The sequence below is a fragment of the Notamacropus eugenii genome, chromosome 5, assembly GCF_028372415.1.
Source record: "Notamacropus eugenii isolate mMacEug1 chromosome 5, mMacEug1.pri_v2, whole genome shotgun sequence".
NCBI classification, from domain to species: Eukaryota; Metazoa; Chordata; class Mammalia; order Diprotodontia; family Macropodidae; genus Notamacropus; species Notamacropus eugenii.
In genome coordinates, this window is record NC_092876.1 from 299071190 (window position 1) to 299092399 (window position 21210).

Genomic DNA, 21210 nt, shown 5'->3' on the forward strand with positions numbered 1-21210 from the left:
ATGGCTCAAGCCTGCCCGTGGACAAGAATGATAGTGATGGAATGGAAGGGACCTCAGGTGAACAGGAGGATGGAAAGTACCTTCTTCAATATTGGTCCTCTAGAGGCCCCTGCATGGGTCTGTCATGCTCATCTAGTTACACAAAAAGATTGAATGAAAATAGGAAGCTATGAGATGATTTGTCAGGGGAAGCTCACCCTTGCCAACCTGTCTGCCTCATATTGGTGTCCTGAGGTGTTAATCTCTTCCTACCACCAGGCACCTTCCAAAAAGCCCCTAGTTATAGCTCTGGGTGGAAAGCTTGATGCAAGTGTCCAGGAAAGATATTCTTTTCCTCTGAGACACTAGAGAATGATGGGAGGACAGGTGTAAGGACAGTAATAGATAGGGAGGAAGTTAATAGAACTCAGCTGCATGACTGTAGCCACCAGTGAGAGATGGTTGTTACCATGGAGAATAGTGAAAGTGGTATTCAGACAAATGCTTCAAAGAAAGAGAATTCAGAAGAAGCTAGAAGTCAGGGCTGGCTCTGCACAACAATGCCCCAAACATTTATGTGCCAGCAAGGCCCTTGATGGCTCACAAATTAATAAAGTGTTTGCCCAACTTGGTACCTTGCTTTCGTCAGCAGTGAACTCACTTTAGTGCCTGACCCTGGGCTTTCCCTCTCTCATTGATTCCCATGGACTTGGCTGTAATCCTGCTTCTCTTTTAGACACTGTTTAACTGCTTTTTGGCAGTGTGAGGTAGTAGGGAGAATATTGAATGTGGAGCCAGGAGAACCAGGCATGATCCTTTGCCCTGACATTTATTAACTGTGTGATGCTGACCACACAGTTTTTCTGTCTCAGTTTCTTCATCTGTAAAATGAAGATAATGGTACTTTGCTATCTACCTTTCAGGGTTGTTGTGAGAAAAGAACTTAACAAATCTCAAAAGTTCTATGTAAATGTTTTGTTATCCAGTGCTTAGCACATGGTAGGCACCTATTAAATGCTTCTCGACTTGACTTATCATTTTGGACCTTTACTTCCATGATGCATATTCCAATGTGCTGGGCTTAGCTTATTCTCATGATAGTTCTGCCCATCCTAGTTATTCAGGAACTTACGGTGATCAACTTCCATTCCTCTCCACCTGTCCTGTTGCCCGAAATGGGAATGCATCCACCAAGTCCATTGAACCCTATGATGAGTCTTCTTCCCAGGACTACCTGAAGGCAATAATATAGATTATATTTATCTATTCTATGAAGTAGGAGGTAAGAGCATCTTCTGAGACTGAAATGGCAAGGACAGGAAAGGGGGAAAGGGCTAAGGAGAAAGGAGAAGATGAAGAATGGCAGCCAAAACTAGTAGCAAGTCAAATGTCAAGAAATTTTAATGTGTCAGGTCTGTACCACTGCTCAAAACCAAAAGGGGAATTGCTCGTTACAATCCACACTCACAACATCACAAAACACAAACATACACACATACTGATCATCATCAATAGTGTTGTTTTTGAACATAAAAACAATGTCATGTATTTTCTTTCTGGGCATCTAGAGTTATAAATTCATAAGGTTTTCTTGTCACATTCTGACACCTTACATTCAATGTAGGGGAGCTCTCCAATAATTGTATTTCATCAATTTGCCACTGCAACTGAGTAAATAACTCAACTACACCAGAAAAACAGACTTCTGCCGTATTGTTAATTTTCTTTTGTTTTCCCTCTCAGTTATTGGAACTCAGATATAGGTTCAGTCTAGGGGCCCAGCTGATTGTATTATTTTCTTGTCACATCAGAGTAACTTAATAAGGCTCCATACTCTGCAGAAAGAAGCTATTACTGACACATAGGGAAAACCAGGGGCTCATTCACAACTGAATGCAGGCATGTCAACTTGACAGCCCATGTGGAGCTTGCATCTTTCCATTCATTTCATTTTTGCTTTGAGTCATGACTCAGAGCCCTCTTCAATCTGTTTCCACGATTGATGTTTAATTCAGGAATGAGGTGGTATGTATTTGCATAATGGGCAATTACATACCATTCATTCATAACACAAAAGGTTAGCATTGTCAATCAGTCTGGTACAACTACAGTGCAGGGGAGGTGAAGGATTTTAAAAAAATCACTTCATCAAACCCAATAGTTGAAGTTTTTTTAAACACAGAAAGAATCCTACCAATAGACATGTTGACTCTCTTAAAAGACCTGATGGTACACAATAAGCATAATTATTTCCCCTGGAGAACTGAGATTGGGCTGTCTTAAACATATGCAAGGACCCCTTTATAGGCTTATGTGGGTAGTGTGATAGGTAGAATACTTTCCTTTTCATATTCATTCACAAATGTTGCAGTATTATTCTTGATTTCCCATTGGGGTGTGTCTAGGGTAGAGGGAAAAGAACGATAGGAGAAACTTGGAGTTCATTGCCGATGATAAACCTGCAGGGGTTTGATGCAAATTATTTAATTTCATGCTTACAACCACCTTGTGAAATAGGTAATAATATCTGCCATTTATATAGGGCCTTAAAGTTTGCAACGTGCTTTATATACACTAGCTTGATCCTCACAATGAGTATATGAAATAAATGCCACACACAATATCATCTCCACTTTGTTGTTTTTATTCAATCCTTCAGTCAAGTTCAACTCTTCATGACCCCCATGGACCACACCAGGTGCTTCTGTCCTCTACTATCTGCCCAAGTCTGTCCAAGGTCATGTTCGTTGCTTCCATGACACCACCTATCCATTTCATCCTCTATTGTCCTCCTTTTGAATTCAATCTTTTCCAACATTAGAGTTTATTCTAATGAACCCTGTCTTCTCATTATGTGGCAAAATAAGCTACAGCTTCAGTATTTGTCCTTCCAGTGAATATTCTGAATTAATTTCTCTAAGTATTGACTAATTTGACCTCCTTGCTGTCCAAGGGATTCTCAAAAGTCTTTTCCAGCACAGTTCAGAAGTGTCAATTCTGCAGCACTCAGCTCACAGCTATATATTGCTATTGGAAAAACCATAACTTTGACTATACAGACCTTAGTTGGAAAGGTGATATCTCTGCTTTTTTAGTATTCTATCCAGATTTGTGGTAACTTTCTTTCCAAGGAGCAAGTATCTTTTAATTTCATAGCTGCAGTTGCCATCTGCAGTGATCTTTGAGTCCAAGAATATAAAATCTGACACTGTTTCCATTTCTTCTTTCTCTATTTGCCGGGAAGCTATGGGACTAGTTGCCATAATCTTAACTGTTTTTTTTTTAACATTATGCTTCGAATTAATTTTTCTAGTCTTTTCTTAAACCCTTATCAAGTGGCTTTTTAATTCTTCATTTTCTGCCATCAGAGTAGTATTGTCTAAATATCTGAGACTGTTAATATTTCTCCTGGCAACCTTAATTCCAGCTTTTGACCCATTCAGTCTGGCATTTCTCATAATGTGCTCTGTATATAAGCTAAAAAAAAATCCACAAAAACTAAATATACCAAAAAGCAAAAAACATACACGTTGGGGTGTTTACTGATGTATACATACACACACAAACACACACACACACACACACACACTAAAAAACAAACAAAAAACCCAAACCTAAACTTTTAAAACATTTCATGCTTAGAACAACAGATCAGAAAAACAAGGTTTGGAATGGTCACCTGTATAGTCCCTGCAACTGATATTTACTGTCCTGGGTGAAAATCTTGATGCTTTGGAATGTTCTTTTCTCTCCTCTCCCCACTTCCTTTAGTTCCCTTCAGATTCCAGCAGATGGTGGTCACTTCTTGCAGGCATTACTTTTCTGTCTGCCTCTTATGGTCTTCATCTACTTCTTGGTCACTGGCATGCCTGTAACTTTCTCACAGTTCTTTTAGCTGTGAGTCCCCATAGAATGATCTCTCTAGAGTTCCTGCCTCTCCTGTCTGTTTATAGTTTGAAAATATAATTCAGAGCCAGAGAACATCTTTCCTTTGAAAATCTTCTTTTACTTACCCTCTTCTTTACCTACCCTCTTCTTCTTTCAGCATACTATGGGACTGCTCTCTTCTAGCTCTGTTCAAATGGGTCTCCATCAACCTTATTTGGAGTAATGGTGAATCAGTATCATTTGCTTCCCTTCTCCCTTAGCATATTCTGCAATCAGTACATCTCTTACATCTATGTCGTATCTAAAATCTTGTTTTTTTTTTTTAAACATGATTGCTGAGAAGAGTTGTCATACATAGTTGATCATCACACAGTGTTGCTGATACTGTGTATAGTATTCTCCTGGTTCTGTTTGCTACCCTTTGCATCAGTTCATGTAAGTCTTTCCAGGTTTTTCTGAAATTTACCTGTTGTCATTTCTTATAGCACAATAGTATTCAATTATATTCATGTACCACAACTTGTTCAGCCATTCCCCAAATGATGGGCATCTCCTCAATTGTCAATTCTTTGCCACCACAAAAAGAACTGCTATCAATATTTCTATACATGTGGTGCTTTTCCCTTTCTTATGATCTCTTTGGGGTACAGGCCTAGTAGTGGTATTGCTGGATCAAAGGATATGCACAGTTTGATTGTCCTTTGGGCGTAGTTCCAAATTGATCTCTAGAATGGCTGGATCCACCAACAGTGCACGAGTGTCCTAATTTTCCCATATCTTCAACAACATTTATCATTTTTCTTTTTTGTCATATTATCTCAACTGATAGGTGTGAGGTTATCATATCATACTACTAATTCATATTGACCTTCCAGTCTTCTAAAACCTCTCAGATCACACACTATACTTCCAGTTTCTTTCTTTCTTTCTTCTTTTTTTTTGACATCATGGAGTGATGCTATGAATATTTAGTTATATATGGGATCTTTCTTCTTGTCATTGATCTCCCTGGAAAATATATCAAGTAGTGAGATGGCTAGGTTAGACGGTATAATTGATTTAAACCATGTTTACTTTGATCATTCCAAACCTAAGATCTCCTTGGCTACCTACCACGTTTTGTTGAAATCTTTGAAATTTCTCAATAATCCAGTAGAAGAAGCAGAATAAAAAATATACTTACTCATAGATCAATGAATAAGCACTTATTTAGGTACTTTGTTGTAGAGTCATTTCTAACTCTCTGTGACCCCATTTGGGCTTCTTTTTTTATTCTGGAAAGATCTTTGGAGTGGTTTGCCATTTCCTTCCCTAGCTTATTTGATAGATGAGGAACTGAAGTATATAGGGTTAAGTGACTTGTCCAGGATCACACAGCTAGTAAATGCCTAAGGTTGGATTTGAACTCAAGTTCTCCTGACTCCAGTCAGTGCCATCTAAGCACCTGATATATGCCAAAGGTGGTGTGACAGAGTGAATAGAGTTTGGTCTCAATCTCTTGGGTTTTAGTTATCACCTCTAACTTGTACTGGCAGAGAGACCTTGGGTCAGACTCAGCTCAGAGTAAAACATGAACATATCACAAGAGCTCTTGACTCCTTCCTTGAAGATACAGCAGAAGCATCTACATATAAACATGTAACAGCAAACTCTTACAGACTTCTAATTACTAGAGACTCTCACATGGACTGTGATCTTGCAGCCAGGGTACATGAATGTGAAGCAGATTTAAGTGCTGCTCGGTGTCTATATGTCTTACGTGACTGTTATTAATTCACTAATATATTCAATTAACATCCTATTCCTTTGCCTTCAATCTGCCAATCAACCAAAAACATTTTATTAACTATCTACTACATATGTTATAGGTATTGAGTATACAAAGACAAAAATAAACAACTCTTGTCCTCAAAGATCTAACATTTTATTGGGGAGAGACAACATATACATATATAAAAGTATTTACAAGATATAGACAAAATAAATACAAGGTTATTTTGGGAGGGAACGTACTGGGGGAGAGGTAGGGTAGGAATCATGAAGAGTTTCATGTAGAAGGTGGTCCTTGAATTGAGCCTTTAAGGAAATAAAGGATTCTAAATGGGAGAGGTGAGGAAGGAATATATTCCAGGCATGAGGGATTTCAAGGTTGTTCATCCCTTTTCCTACACATATGCCCAAAGATTATTGCATGCTTTGTTTTGAACAGCCACTCCAGTTTCACTCTTTTGCTGCTAAAGCTGTCTTCTGACTCTTATATTAGGTTGCTTTGTCAAAATAGCCCCAAGTTAGCATCTAATAACCAGTATTTATATAGCACCTTAAGGTTTGCAGATCACTTTACACGTATTATCTCATTTTATCGTCACAACTCTGGGAGCCAGGTGCTGTGGTTATCCTCATTTTACAGATGAGGAAAATGAAGCAAACAATGTGAATTGACTTGCCTTAGGCTGGTATGTGAGGCAGGATTTGAACTTAGGTTTCCTGACTCTTACCTCTTTTGCAACCTAACTATCTCTATTGCTCAACAATATTTATTGAATATTCAAGATAAGTTTAGTCTAGAACAAAGTGTACATATTAAGGTATAGTTTAAGCTTGGGGGATATCATAGTATTGGGCAGGTAGGTGGCACGGTGCCAGGTCTGGGGTCAGGAAGACTTCCTGGCCTTTGACACTTACTAGTTGTGTGGCCCCAGGCAAACCACTTCATCCTGTTTGCCTCAGTTTCCTCATTTGTAAAATGAGCTAAAGAAGGAAATGGCAAACCCCTCCAGAATCTTTGCTAAGAAAACCTCAAATGGGGTCATGAAGACATGATTGTACAACAACATAATATAATACAGTACAGTGTAGCATGGTATGGTGTGGCTTGGTATGACACGTAATCGTATACAGTTTCCTGTATAGTCACAGAATCAGAGTTGGAAGGGACCTCAGTAGCTATCTAATCTAACCTGAAACCTGAAGAAGAATTTCCCTCTAGTACATACTCATTGAGTTGTTAAGCAGGCTGCTTGAAGATGTCTATTGAGGTAGGACCCCACTATCTCCTAAGGCAGCTTGTTTCATGTTTAGATAGGTCTAGTTTCTAGGAAGTTTCCCCCTTATATCATGCTTAACTAGACTTTTGGGATTAGTCACTACTTTATTGTGTGACCTTAGATAACTCAATCCCTCCACCTGTCTAACCGTTGTCAGAGTATTGTTGGGAAGGTCAAATGGGAAATGCTACTTATGAAACTTCTGTGAGAGAAACAGAATGTTATGTAAACATATGGTATATTTATTCCAAAATGAGTCATTCTTTATCATTGTGAATAGAGAGAATACCATTTTATTCCCAGTGCCCAATACACCAGCTCTAATCTTTGTATCTTTGCATTGACTGTTCTATGCCTATGGTGCCCCACCTTTTAGATTCCCTGGTTCCCTTCAAAGCTCAGCTCAAATCCCACCTTCTGTCTTTCTTATTCTGCCCTATTGTTAGTGTACTTCTTCTGATATTAACTTCATCTATTCTGTATATCACTTCATCTACCTAGCTTTTTTACATGTTATTGTCCCCTTTAGAATGTAAGATCCTTGAGGAAAGAGATCATGTTTTCCCTTTTTCTGGAGTTTAGCACAATGTTTGGCACATAGTAAATGATTAATAAATGCTTATTGGCCAAGGGACTGAATATGTCCAATCATATTTAGAGAAAGCACAGCCCTCTACAAAGGCCCTGGATTTGCTTTTTGAACTATTAATTTGGATTGTTATATCTAAAAAAAAAGTGTGACAACAATCTGTTCTTTTCCAAAGCATATGTTTTATTGACTAGGAGGGAGTATACCTGAGTAGCATCCAAAAAAAAGAAATGTTTTCCACTTCTCAATTTCCAGGTAACATATAAATAGTCTGTCCTAATTTCTCAATTTTATTTTACTGAACTGAATCAATCCTTAAACCTTTAATTGTCCTAGGGAATGTTAGATAGAGTGAAAAACAAGTATACATATGCCAACATGGAAGTTAATTTGATTTTCTTGTAGTCATTCATCCTAAATGGAAGACTGGTTCTAGGAAAGATTGGGCATGGCTGATTTCTCTGGGAGAATGACAGTTGTAGCTGGACCATTAAGGAAGCCTGACAGGAAAGATAGATTCATCTCTTGAATGCTTGATTGGTTGAATCCCAAATGGATTGATTGAACTTAAGGAGGATATGGCCTTTGAATAATTAGGGACTATTTAATTTTTGTCTCTGTATCTTTGGAGCTTAGCACAGAGCCTGTAACATAGTAGGTGCTTAATAAATGCTTATTGATCAATTCCTACTGAGCTCTTGATTTGTCTGTTTTATATTGGCTCCCAGTATGATATCCCATTAACGTTTCTTCATATATGTCTGGAAGCTGGCTCCTGGTTTACTTTGCTCCCTCTAATAGTCAGAATTACATTCTTTCCCCAAATTTTCCCTCCCGGCACCAAAAAAAAAAAAAAAAAAAATCAAACCAAAAATCAGATGACCAGACTTCTGTTTTTCTCTTTAGGCAACCAAACCAATCTTCTCTAGCTCCTGGCAGTAGTGTCCTTAGCTACTTGGCTTCAGACAGGTCTTTGCTTCCCTCTTCTGGTAGCTTCGAACACTACATCTCTATAGCCTAGAGTAGATCTTAGCCTCATCTTCCGATTCTTCAGAAGGCTACCTACCGGTCAACTCACCTGTAATCCATTTGTCCTTGCTCTCCAGTTTACTTTGAAAGTGGTCATTTATGACTTTACAGTCACAGAAATGATCTGGACAGGCATCCCAATGGGGCTCATTTGGCCAGGTGTTATTTTCTGAGACAGAAGAATTTTACCTTCTTAGAGTCTTGAGAACACAGACTGTCACTGTCTTGCTCCTAGAGATGATGTAGAAAACCAGCATGAAGAAATTATCACCGTTTGATTTTTGATATTACTCACAGCAACTGACTGTTTTGGTAATTGACTCACTGTTTCAGTGTCTCAACAGCACTCTGGGTGGAACTGAGATGAGGTCCATTAGAATAATTAAATCCAAGTTGGAAAGACCCTTTGAGGTCATCTAGTCCAACCCTCTGACATTTTTGAAATTTTCTCTACCATTTCAGTCAATTAGTCATCCATCTACAATTCAAACACCTCCAGCAATAAGGAATTAGCTATCATGCTAGCTGGATTATTCATTATTTTTGTGCTATTCTGTGTCAGGAGGTTACTTTTTATATTGAAATTAACCCTCTTTCATAGAACTTCTAGTCATTGATCTTAATGTTACCCTTTGGAGCCCCTCGGAATAAGTTAATCTTTCTTTGATATCAAAGATTATTACATATTTGAAAATGACTATCCCAATTTAGTTGTCTCTTTTAGAGGAAACTTGGGAAGAGGGGAACCTGAATATTATATACGGTGAGGCTTATAACCACAGGGTTTTGGCTAGGTCACAGAACCTACTCTCAAATTGCTTTTTGGGGAGTTGATGAGAGAGTTCCTAGAGTCAAATTGATATGCTTATATCCTTTGAGACTTCGATTATAACTCAATGGAGATGAACTGACTGGATTGGGTTATTGTGAGGTAAAAAGGGGAGGGAATAGCCATAAAGTTGGTCTTTTTGGCCTTTTTCTTTTCAAAGAGATCTAGTGAAAAAGTAAGTCCAAATAAATGACTGGAGACTTAAGAGAAAACTTTGGTCCTTGGGAAACTCCTGAGGATTGACTTAGCTCTTGCACATCCCAAGAACTTATCAACTATCCCACTTCCCTCCCTTATTTCGAGAGATGGCAGCAGTTGGTCAATGGGGAACACTGAGAATATTTGAAACTTGCCCCTGGAGAAGCTCTCAAACATGTGATGCCAACAGAGGGAAATCACTTGGCTAAGTAGTGGGAGTCCTTGAATACTAGTTTCATTATCCTACCTAGTGATGAGGGGATTTCCCGGACAATATGAATAACAGAATCTAGTCTTCTAGACAGAGAAGGGATAGTTAGTTCCTAGGCAGTTTCAGTGTCTTGAGAAAAAGAGGATCAGAAGCAAAGTATCAAAGCTGAAGGATCAGCAAAGGAGCCACAATATTGGGAAGCAAAATACCTGGATTTGATCTCTGCTATTACCATGCGTTATTTGGTCAGTGCAGGTCCAAGAGTAAAGAGATTGCTTCTCTGAGAACCTCAAGTTCATTTTTGTTTCTGGGGGAGTTCAAACCCCTGGGGTAGTACCAGAAAGATGGAAGCCTCCATGAGTCCCTAAGTGAAAGAGAGACTTCCTAGGATGTTGAGAGCTATTCTCTGTAACAACTCCAGGCTCTTTTCCTATCAGGAGTAAGGGTGGAAGGAGTCTAAATACTTAGGGTGGATCTATGAATCTGGAAGGCCCTCTGGGAAAGGTGGAACAAATAGACGGATAAATTATTTTACGGGTTACCTGAGTACGTGTTTTCTGCTTTTCCTATGGAGTGAAATACATGCTTTCCTGTATCAAATATATATTATTATCTTGAATGTTTGTACAGATGTTAAGGACCTTTTAATCTACTTAAATGGTAAACACAAATTATTTTAGAAGTATATTCTGAGATTTCCTGGAAGGAATTCTTGGTGGAGGCAAAACATCACAGAATTTTTTTTTTTCAAGAAGCTCCAAGATTGATTGTGATCTGTGTAAGCCCAGATTCAGGAGTGTGGGGTTGTGGGTTACATCTATGATACCTGATAGACATACATAGACATGATTCTGTGTGGTACATAAACAAAGTCTATTGTGCATCATTAGGAAGTAGCACCTTGGCAAGGGTTGCTACTCTGGTGGTACCTGTTGTCCTTGCTGCTGAGGACCCTGAAGATTGCAAATCATTTGAACTCAAAAATTCTGAGCTTCAGTAGGTCTAAAATCAATCAGGTGTTGCACTAAATCCAGCACCAACAGAGTGAGCCTCTGAAAGCAAGGGTCCATCACGTAGCCTTAGGAGGGAGCAGCTGGCTCAGGTGGAGGTGGAGTAGGTCAAAACTTCTATCCTATCAGCTGTAGAGACAAGCCATCTATGGCGGCTGTACTTCCAGCCTGAGTGACCCAGTCTCAAACAACAGCAAAAAAGATAATCATGCCCTTCATATGTTAGTGCTAGACGATGTGTCTAACACATACAATAATCCTGAATGTTACACTGGCAATATAACACCACAAAATAAATTTGTGTCACGAAGAGTGGAATTTTCTGGCATTAAAAATGCACGTTTATTAAAGCTATTTTTAAAATGTGCTTTCCATTCCATCCTATTATATATTGAATACTGGATGAGTACTTTCTCATTTCTAGTTCTGGCTCTGCTCTAGGGAGATACATGGACATTTCTTTTTCTTTTAGACTTTCTGCCTAAATATATTTGCATTGGCATATTTACCAGAAGACTGGTAATTCCATTCCATTTCCATGAATTAAAAATAATTGGGAAAAATAAATATGTTAGGGATAAAGACTCTACATATCAGCTGACATCCCAGTGAAGGAGAACAATTAATAAGTGCATTAATATGCATGGGATTTAGACTCTTATTGTCATCTTAATCATTTACATAAGATGATTTACCTTGATGTAGGATCATTGGTTCAGGGATTGTTTCATTTCTGACTAGGTTCAATCATCATTTTCATGTCCTAACACCCAGAATTAAGGCATGCAGTCTTATTTAAGATGACTAATTATTAGATTTTATAATAGAAGTATAAACATAACTGATTCATGAATTTGCTCATTGTCTTGCTGGAGATAATAATAATCATTCAGATAGGAACTGAATCTATGATTTCATTGGTGTCAGTATCTTCTGTGGAAAGATCCTGTACTAATTCAAGTCAGAAACTTACAGTCTTGGAAAATGACCCAGAGCACTGAGGAGTTAAAGGACTTGCCTACATGCATAGAACCAGCATAGATTAGAAGTAAGACTTGAGCCTTTGTCGCTGGCTTTGAGGCTAGGTCTCTAGCCATTCTACCATACTACCTCTCACAAAAATAACAGTAATCATAGATATCTAGCACTTATAAGATTGTCTAAGAGCTCTATGTGTATGATTTCATTTGATCCTCACAAAAGACAGGTATAATTATTTTCCCCATTTTATAGATTAGGAAAATGTTCAGAGAAATTAAACCTTTTCTCCAAGGTTACAGACTTAAAGTATCAGAGTAGGGATTTGAATCCAGGTTTCCTGACTTCAAATCCTTACTCCAGGGATCTTTCCCACTGTACCCTTCTGACAATAACTGATATTCAATCCTTAACTATAGATTATTCTTAGGAAGAACTTTTAAAATAATATTTCCAGTCAAGTCATAATTTTGATTTCTCAAAATGTAGATACTATTTTACAGCAGGTGAAGTCTTCTTGAAGTAGTAAGTTGACCTTGTTAGATGCTAAAAATACCTATTTTGTACTAACACAAGTCTTAGAAATCTTAGATTTATTCTATCTACACAGCCTCAAACCTGAAAAAGTGAAATTTGTTATAGAATGATGGAATCCAATAACTGAGGATCTGTATTTCAACCAGTAGCTTCTGAGATGGCTAAAGATTCTTTTTCCTTAAGGTCAATTTCAAGACAATCTAAGATTGACAATGAGGATAAGCATTCTCCAGTGGCAGACTTATATAAAATGATTAGACTACCAAAAGCTATTGTGGTTTGACTAAATTAGGATAAACAGAGTGTCCAGAACAAATGAGGTAATAATCCCAGCATTGCCCTCTCTGATCATACCTGGAGTAGCTGCTACATTTTGGAAGAGGCACTGATGGAGTAGTGCATCTAGAGGAGTGAGTTAGCTGGTACAATGAATAGAATGCTGGCTCTGGAGTCAGGAAGACCTGAATTTGAATCCAGCCTCAGACACTCATTAGCTATATGACCTTCATTTCCTTTGGCCTCAGTTTCTTTAACTGCAAAATGGATATAATAATAGCATCTATTTCACAGGATTGTTGTGAAGATTAAATAATAATTGTAAATCACTTAGTGTTTGACACATAGTAGGTACTTAATAAATGCTTGTTACCTTACTCCTTTCCCCCATATGATGACCAATTGAAGGAAATAGAATGTAGCAACTTGGACAAGGGGAGCTCTTGGGTTACAGGACACATTTGCTGTCTCCAGATATTTGAAGGATTGTCATGTGGAACAGGGATTAAATTTATCTGCTTGATCCCTTAAGGAAGAACTAGGAGTAATGGATGAAAGTTTTAGAGAGGCAGATCTTTGGCTTGGTATAAAGAAAGATACTTTTACAAATAGATCTTCCCCAAGGTGAAAAAGGAGGGGGAAACAGTCCAGAAAAACCAATTAAGACATAAAAGTTATGAAAACATACAATGTTTCATGCCCAAGGATCTCTCACCTCCAAAAAGAAAAGGGAGAGGTGTCTTCCCATATCTCTTCTTGGTGGTCATGCTTATTTTTTGTAATTTTTCAACATTCATTTTCTATTGTTTCGTGACATTTTTCATTGTTGCAGTCATTGTACATACCATTTTCTTGACTTTGCTTACTTCACTCTGTATCAACTCATTTAAATCTTTTCATACATCATTTATGATATTCATCATTTGTTACAGCATGATAATATTCTGTCACATATATTTCATGTTTAGCCATTACCTAGTTGATGGGCATCCACTTTGTTTACAATTCATTGCTAACAAAAAAATGCTGCTATAAATATTTTGATGTATATGAGGACTTTTAAAAAAATTAATGAGTTCCAGGGGATATATGCCTAATAGTGGAATCTCTGGATCAAAGATTATGGACATTTTAGTCACTTGATTTGCATAATACCAAATTGTGTTACAAAATGGTTGTACCAGTTCACAGCTCCACCAGCAGTGTTCTATTGTACCTCATTGCCTACAATCCTTTTAACAATGACTATTCCCATCTTTTGTCATCTTTACCCGTTTGCTGTGTGTTAGATAAATCTCAAGGTTGTTTTGATTTGCATTTCTCTTCTTACAAATTATTTGGAACAATCTTTCATATGGTGCTTAATAATTTGCAGTTCTTTTGAATGAATGAATGAATATAAAATGTTTTAAGGGTTTACTGTGTACAAAACATGGTGGTAAGTTCTGGAGATATGAACAGGGAAGACAATTCTTGTTCTTAAGGAATTCACATTCTAGTGGAAGGAATAACACATACGGAAGGTTTTAACTATAAATTGTTGCTTCCCTGGATGATGATGGTGAGGGCTGGGCCAGAAATAGGACTGATGGCTGCCGGCTCCCTCAGGGATCCTGTGCCTGTCTGCCTGTTGATGGCAGCTAGTCAGCAGCTGTTGTTGATAGTGATGAGGAATTTCATTTCTCCCTTCAATGATGAATATGGGGGCTCTAGAACTTTTGAGAACTGTTTGTTTATATACCATTTATATTTGGGGGGGATGCCTTTTGGTATTACATAGTTTTGTTAGTTGTTTTTATGTCTTGGGTACCAAATGCAAAGATCGTTTCCCCTGCTTATCTTAGATGCATTAATTAATTTTTTTGTGCATGCAGAAGCGTTTCAGTTTCATATAGTCAATCTGCTATCCCGTGTTTAGTTAAGAATAAATCTCCTATCTATAGCTGTGAATGTTATACAATCTGCTTTTCTTCTTATTTGTTATGATATAATTAGTTATTTTTGACTTTATTATAGAGCATGGTGTATGATGCTGATCTGAGCCCAATTTCTTCCAGATGGCTTAAACTCTTCAGTGATCTCTCATGGCTTGCCAAATGAACTTGAGCCCAGTCTATATTTCCAGCCTTATCTTCTACTACTACACGTACATATTTCATTCTTAACCTCTTTAGGTCTTAGTTTCCTTATCTGTAAAATAGGGATAATGGTACTTGGAATACCTAGCCCAAAGGATTGGCATAAGCAAAATGCTAAGTAAATATTAACATATTTTATATTTGGGGGTCTACCTGCCAAAATGAATCTGAGAACTATATGAATACAATTACAAAACACTTTGTACATAAATAAAGCCAGATCTAAATACTTGGAAAAATATCAATTGCTCATGGGTAGGCCAAGCTAATATAATAAAAATGACGGACAATTCTACCTGAATTAATTTACTTATTCAGTGCCATATTAAACTACCAAAAATTATTTTATAGAACTAGAAAAAATATTAACAAAATTCATTTGGAAGAAAAAAACGTCCAGAATATCAAGGGAATTAATGAAAAGAAATGCAGGGGAGGGGGGTTTAACTATACCAGATCTTAAATTGTATTATTAAGCATTAATCATCAAAATACTTGGTAGTGACTAAGAAATAGAGTGGTGGATCAATGGAATAGCATAGGTATGCAAGACACAATAGTCAATGACTATACTAATTTGCTGTTTGATAAATCCAAAGACTCCAGCTTCTGGGATAAAAGCTCACTATTTAAAAAAAATGCTGGGAAAATTAGAAAATCATATGGCAGACACTAGGCATACACCAACGTCTTATACCCTACACCAAGATAAAGTTAAAATAGCTACATGATTTAGATATAAAGAATGGTACTATAAGCAAACTAGGAGAGCAAAGAAGAATTTACTTGTCAGATCCATGGAGAAGGGAAGAATTCATGATAGAGATAGAGAACATTATAAAGTGCAAAATGGATGATTTTGATTACATTAAATTGAAAAACTTTGGCACAAACAAAGCTAATGCAACCAAGATAAGAAGGGAAGTGGAAAGCTAAAAGCAATTTTTATAGCCAATATCTCTGATGAAGGTCTCATTTCTAAAATACATAGAGAACTGAGTTTAATTTATGAGAATTATATAAATACATTCCCCAATTGATAAGTGGTCAAAGCATATGAATAGACAGTTTTTGGAGGATAAAAATAAAGCTATCTAGAGTCACATGAAAAAGTACTCTAAATCATTATTGATTAGAGAAATGCAAATCAAAATGACTCTGAGGTACCAAGTCATACTTATCAGATTGGCTAACATGACAAAATAGGAAAAACATAAATGTTGGAGATGTGGGAAGATTGAAACACTAATGTATTGTTGGTGGAGTTGTGAATTGATCCAACCATTCTGGAGGGCAATTTAAAACTATGCCCAATGGGCTAAAAAATTGTCACCAAGATAAATGTCTGTAATAATAAATCTGTACAACAAGTAAATCCATAAAATAGCCTTGTCTTGTTCTTTATTCTTTTGGGGGGGTGGGGAGAATCATATACTTTAGAGGCAGCTAAGTGGTATAGTAGAACAAGTGCAAGACAAAGTAGACTTGATTTTGAATCTTAGTCTACACACTCACTGCCTGCACGATCTTGGGCTAGTCATTTAGCTTGTTACAATTTCAGTTTCCTCATCTTTTTAAAATGAGGATAATAATAGCCTCTACTTTCCAGGGTCATTGAGAAGATCAAATGAGATAATGTAGGTAAAGTTTTATGAGTCACAAATCACTGTAGACATTCTTGTGTAATGGGGGACTGGCCAATAAGGGTCCTAGTCCTTAGAGTATATGATATGCTCTGATTACTGGCGATATAGGTATAGGCTTGGTGAACTTCCTTCTGGGAGGGCACGGTGGAGGATACCTGTCCCTTTCTGATTCAGAGCATACAAAGGTATCCTATGATTATTTACTGTTGGTTTGTTGCATGGTGATAAAAACAAAAACAAAAACCTTTTAATTGAATGATGAGCTGGAACTGAGAATCCGTATAAAGACTGGAATGGACAAATCACTCTTTCTTGATGGTTTTCAAGTAGGAAGGAAGAAGAAAAACCATAGTCCTTGGGGAGGGAGGAGAAGTAATAGGTGTAGTAGTAGCGGTCACTGCCTCTGACTGCCCAAACTCAACCTGGCAGCCATGTGTGTGAGTAAAATGTGCTGCCTCTATTTCTGTCTGTTATTTGTAATCTTTCCTGATTCTAGGTAAATAAGGATTGACATGAGCCAATCTAGACTAGATTATGACCCTGTGAACTTTAAAAGATCAGAACAGACATAAAAATTCAAATTCTGGAGCTCATTCAGACTTCCTTCCTTGCCGTTCCCAAAACCTTAAACCCAGTGCAATCTGAAGCCCCTAGATTTGACAACAATAGGTCCCTGCCCAAGCTCCACTTAATGGCTGGTTTGATTTAGTTATTTTTTTTTCTTTTCTTCATTAAAAGGGTCATTCCCTGACCACATCTTACAGAGGCCTGTGCATTCAATGGGCATTACTCCCCCTAAGTGAGTATGTGAAAAGGCCTAGCCTAAGACCTAAAGCCAAGGTCTCCCATTGCATCCTGGGCCATCTCCAGTCATGCTGATGAATATCTGGTCACTGGATCCAAATGGCTCCGGAGGAGAAAGTGAGGTTGATGACCTTGCACAGCTCTCCCTTACTCAGAACAAAGTCAAGTGCAAATTGTGTCATCATTTCTCTGATGGGTGAACACACCAAGGATCAACTGAGATAACATTTGTAAAGAGCTTAGCATAGTGCCTGGAACGTAATAGGCACTACATAAATGCTTCTTCCTTTTATCTTCCCCTACTTAAGATTTATTGTACTGTGACTTAATGGGAATTGAATAGTCCTGTTTTTCCTGACCCAAGGCTTAAATATGTCCAAAGTTAAGACTGCCTAAATTATTTCAGGCTAATAAGCTTCAACTTGGAAATTACTATTTCCAAGAAATCCTGAAAACCTTTGGGGCCTAGGAGTTAATGAGGTTTTCTAGAGAAATGTCTAGTTCAGATACTAGGAAAATAAGGTTTATATCACTACTGCGATGGTCTAAAATGTTAGTGAAAAATTCAGTAGTGGATCAGTAATGCCTCATATTCTTGAGAAGGCACACCAGAAAAAGTCTTTGTAATCAGAAGAAGGTTAGCGATTTACTTTGGTCTCAGAATGGACCTCAGCTAGACAATGTAGGAATGGTGCAATACACCTGGAAGTATGGACTCCTTCAGTACAGAAGATGATTAGGCAATAACAGAGCGTTGCCATGGAAAAGGGGATGAAGAAATGGCCGTTGTGGTATCTATGGGCAACCAGTTGACAAATAGCTAAAGCCTGACTTAAAATTACCAGCAACGAAGTCACCACATGGGGACAACTTGAATTAGACTTACATCAAGTGGATTTCAGTGTCTCCAGAGAAGACTGAATACCAGAATGGGGGTGGGAGTGGGGTAGGGTGAGATGTGAGAAACCCTTTCAGTTTCTCTTGGTTAGCTTTTTAGCCAAGAATTCCCTCAGCATGACAAAGTGATGAAAAGTATTTTTATTTTGGTATCTAAAAGTTTTATTATTTCATTTTCTCAATTCAGTGCACCTCAGACCTGGCATAGTTTATTTCTTGGTTGCCAAAGGAGCTAATCTATTGGGAATAGTAAAGCAATGGATTATTTCTTGACAAGGGTTGTGAAAAGGAAAAAAAAAGTAATGAGAGAAAAACACATTTTAAAATAATAGCATATGTATGTGATTAATTGATTTAGCTGACTGTGATAACTTCCATGAAACTTTCCCAGATAGTAAGTTTCTTTGGATGATATTTTCTATGTCTTTTGAAGCCTTACCAGGAAATAATGGCACATTTCTACTGCATTCGAACTATTAATTTTATCTGAAGCCTGTGACTAGTAGTAACCTGAGAACTTGGCCTCTTAAGGGCTATGATCTTTTTTTTTTTTTTTATTTCTCAACTTAGTTTTGGCTCATGCCACCATTCAAGGTTTCCACTGGGATGATAAACTTCAACTCTTGTCTGTGTGTCAGTTTTCTTGCAAGAAACCCATGTGAATGAGCCATAGGACAAATTTATTTATATTATTTTTATTTTATGCAACAAAGAATTTAAACCCATATCTCTAAGCCCATAGATTATTAAAAAGACTTTTCCCAAGGGTGATCCAATCTTCTTCAGTAACTTATACAGTTTCTCCAGATTCATAGTGTCCCTATGGATATATGACCCCCTTCTCCAAATGTAGACAAAATTCTGGGTTACTAAGGAGTCAATGCCCTCCCTTCCACCTTTCCAATTCACATGACTCATAGGACTAGTTAAGGAAAAAGCTCCAGGTTTGTTCTTCCATATAGTTTCTCTCTGCCTTTTGTGTCTCCATGGTGCTGACTCCTATAACTTCCAATTTGAGTCAGGAATTCTTTGATTTAATCCTGGAATTACTTCCATTGCTGGTCTTTTACTCCTAGCTCATATTATTACAACTCCTAACTTGACTCATGGACCGTTTGCGTTGGTCCAGAATCAGCTTGCCTATGAGTAATTTGCCTCTCTGCGACTGCTGCTCTACTTGGCACCTACTGTCACCTACTTACTCTATCTTTTGTCATTGCATTCCCACCAGTACTGCCATTGAAACATGTAATTTTGCAAAAAAAACAAAGACCACTTTTTTGGGGATGATCCAGCCCTATCTAACATATCTCAGGGGATAGTCAACGTATTTCCAGCTTTTTTGTTAGTTAGGTCTGTGTACACATAGAGGAACAGGCAGTCCTCTCTGAAGACCTATTAATTTATTCTTCTTGACTAGTGGTCAACAGTTCTCACCATTAGCCAGTTTAAGGTTTCTGAATTTCATTCACCTCTTTGTTAGTGCCATCACCCCTCCCCCTTCCCCCAGTGAGGCTAACATCTTCTACTGCATCTTTTTGGGTGGCCTTTTCTATTGGCCTTTTCGACTCCTGGCATCCTTTTCAATGGCAAAGCACTATTCAATTACCCTGGGATTCAGAGAATCTCAAGAAGTGCCTCAGGAAGGCACTAAAAGCACAGGAGAGAAAAGAGGAACTGTTGGTATCTACTTTCAGCATCCAATTATGATGGCAAAGAGATCACATCCTCCATGTGTACCTAGTAATGTTTTATTCAGAGATTAGTATTTGTATGTCCTTTACATGTTTGTACTGGTCAGTGCTGTCTCTTTTAGATTGTAGGCTCACAGACCCCAGGGAACTTTCCCCTAACATGAGTTGAATGTTTCCTACAAGTACCAGTTGCCAGGTGCTTAACTAATGTATATTTATAATGAGGGATACTAATGATGTTATTAAAATACACTTTGGGTTATTAATCTCTGTAATAGACTGACAATTATGGTGATTAATATCTATGGGTTGCATTCTAAAATTCTTAGTTGGTTCATCAGAGGTACTACATTAGGAAATCCTGTATTGTGTGGGAAATCATAGTAGATGATCTGCTAAGGTCCCTTCCTAAGATCACGTAATTCTAGGATTTCTTCCTTCCTCAGAGTTATACACATACATTAACAGTGTTTTATTACTCTTGAAACACTTGTCAGGTCAGTTTACCAAAGCACTGGCACAAGACAAATGAGGCTTTGCTTCATGGTGGGAGTGGGATAGGGGAGGGGATGTGAGGCATTAGAAGGTGAGGGAGGGGAGGCCACCATATTTTTTGCCCATGCATCCACATGGCATGTCTACATCAGGGTCTTGTCTCATGATATCCACTTCCACATCCTCTATAACTTATGGGATCAAGGATCAGAGAGCTCCCCTTTCCCAACACCCCATGATGGTAGGCTATGCATTTCCAAGACCATTTCAAAACCAAAGTGTTTTTCTGTTAAAATCATAGGTACATGACCAATGTCATGCAGTTAACTGAAATAGAACCTGGACTGCCCTTGCTGTGCCCTTTCATCATCATGATTATTTATCTCTAGACCACAGGGAGGGTTCTTGCCTTCTTTGTATTACTTTATTCTCAAGTCATTCACTGTTCTTATTGGGGTTCATATAACTTCCTGACCAGTCCCATCTCCACACAAGGGAACAGAGTGTCAGTCATATGTGAAAACAAAGCACAAAGGAGACTTTTAGTTATGACCCCAGTCCCTCAGGTGGACCAGCCTTGGATCTATTGAGTCATCCAGAAAAATCTTGTATAGCTATTGCCAGGAGAAGCCAAAGGAACAAATAAAGAATGTTAAATCAAGGGAGCAAATAATTATTGAACATCCACCAAATGTAAAAGACTAAGCCTTGGAAACAGGAGGACTTGACACATAGTGGTTGTATGACCCTGGTCAAGACATGTAACTTCTAAATATCCTAGGCATCTCTCTAAGACTGTATGATACAGAGAAGGTGCTGACATGCATTGGTAGAAGGAATTTGCACATCTGGGAGTTCCCTGTTTCAGTGAAATCACACTTCTGGTTCAATCCTACTAAATGCAAAGCACTATGCTAAGTGCTTTGAGGGATACAAAGGGATAAAACTCAAGGAATGTATAATCT

The 21210-nt window shown here is 37.9% G+C and overlaps 1 pseudogene; it reads left to right on the top strand.

Annotated features, from left to right (window-relative positions):
- Window positions 1–21210, top strand: part of LOC140507887 (dolichyl-diphosphooligosaccharide--protein glycosyltransferase subunit TUSC3 pseudogene) — a 60739-nt pseudogene continuing 39529 nt past the window's right edge.